The following is a 2,001-nucleotide window of genomic DNA, read 5'->3' as shown; positions in this document are numbered from 1 at the left end:
CGGGCAGCAGCGGGCACCGCGCCCCCCGCGGCCCCGCCAAAACTTCCAGCGCACCCCGCCCACTCCACGTGGCCTAGCCTTCCCAGTCCCAGCAGCCCCCGCGAGAACCCCCAGCCCAGCACGTGACCGATTGTTGTCTTTCCTTCCCAGGCGTCCCGGTAGGTGGCACCCGTTGGCGTCTGAACAAGACCGCCCCCTTCAGGCAGATAGTGGGATAGCACGCGGGGCGGGGTTGAGCGCTTGAGCACAGGATAGAGCAAGGCGGCTGCTTGTGCTTACCAAGGTTTAATAGCCACTTGGTTCCCCAGTTCCTATCTTTAACAGTTCACCATTGAAAGATGAGACAGAGCCCGGCGTGGTGGCACAGTCCTCTGTAATCCCAGCACTCGGGAGGCTGAGGCAGGAGTATTGCCGCCACTTCGAGGCCACCCCGGGCTACACAGTGAGTTCCAGGGCAGTCTCAACTACATAGTGAGACCCTGTATCAGAAAAAGGGGGGGGGGGCAGGGATTTAGCTCAGTAGTGCCGCCTCCTGCCTCCTCGCAAGCACAAGGACCGCAGTTCGATTCCCGGTACCAAAAATAAATAAATAAAAAGGGGGAAAAAAGGAAAAGAAAGACAAACGATGAGGCAGAGCCAGATGCAGTGGCCCACGTTTGTAATAGTCCTCCAGGAAGCTGAGGCAGGAGGATGGTGAATACAAACCCAGCCTGAGCAATTTAAAATCAAGGAAAAGTAGTGCTTGCTTCGGCAGCACATACACTAAAATCAAGGAAAAGTCCTGGCATGGTGATGCATGCCTATAAGCCCAGAACTCAGGAGGCTGAGGCAGGAGGATCGCTGCGAGGCCAGTCTGGGCTACATAGTGACTTCAAAGCTAGCCTGAACTACAAAACGAGACCTTGTCTCCAAAACAGAAAGAAAGAAAATGGTCTCTCCCTCTTTCAGGTTGGGAACATTTGTCCTGGGTGGGAAAAGCCCCAGGAAATCCTGTGGCAGTAGCAAAAATTAGTCCAGTGGGAAGCCTTGATGCACTGAATGAGGGAGCTGAGCAGGAAACGCTGCAAAACAGGCCACGTGAAGCCAAGAGGGAGCCAGTTTCCTTGGGAAAAAGTCTGCCCTAGGCTCTGTCCATTTTCACCTCGCATGTGCTGTGGAGTTGAGTTGGATAGGAAATCGGGGGTGTGGAAGGTGCCTAAGTAATATGAGGTGGGAAGGGTAATGTTTATTTAAAGACAGGATCTTACTATGTAATTCAGGCTGGCCTTGAACTCTAGGGGCGATCCTCCCGCCTCAGCCTCCCCAATGCCAGGATTAGAGACGTGCACCACCACGACCAACACTTGAAGTGCAAATTTAAAATCAGAATTATCGTGGGGCCATTTGTCCTCCCAAGGTCATAGGGATCATGAATAGCCGTTGGCCCAAGAGCTTCAAGTCTTGCATTCACCGACACGGAGGAGGACCTCATTGTGGCCAAGAAACACACCACCAGGGACCCGTGAGGAGCAGCGCGGCCACAGGAGGCGCCTCGGGGCTTCTGAGTTCACGCGGAGACAGCCCGCAAGCCATCAGGCCAGAATGCTGGGGACGATGGCCGCGGCACTTGTTACTCCATAACTCAGCACCTGTCAGCGCTCTCATGACCAGGTGCTATTTCCAGAGTCCTGCGCTTGGGCGGGGCTACGCCCTGAGCGACTGCAGTTCCGCTTTCAGACACGCGGGGGCGTGCGAGCTCAACACAGCCCGAAAGGCGGGCGGGCAGGGAGAGGGCGGGAGCGCGTCGGCGAGCGAGCCGCAGAGCTCCCGAGGACCGCGGGGACGTCTGGGATGACGGCGCAGAGGTGACCTCGGGGTCACCCGATGTACAACTGCAGGCCCGTCGGAAGCCAGCCGGCCTCAGCCTTCTTCTCCAAAAGGACGGATGGACGTGGGCGCGTGGGCCGGGTCCCCATGTTCCCCATGCTCCCCAGCACCCTGCGCACTGCGGTCATTTCCTGC

This window comes from Fukomys damarensis, unplaced genomic scaffold (genome assembly GCF_012274545.1).
Source record: "Fukomys damarensis isolate Sample0158 unplaced genomic scaffold, DMR_v1.0_HiC HiC_scaffold_13, whole genome shotgun sequence".
Lineage (NCBI taxonomy): Eukaryota > Metazoa > Chordata > Mammalia > Rodentia > Bathyergidae > Fukomys > Fukomys damarensis.
The sequence above is the reverse complement of the archived record's forward strand: the minus strand, read 5'-3'. Positions refer to the sequence as shown.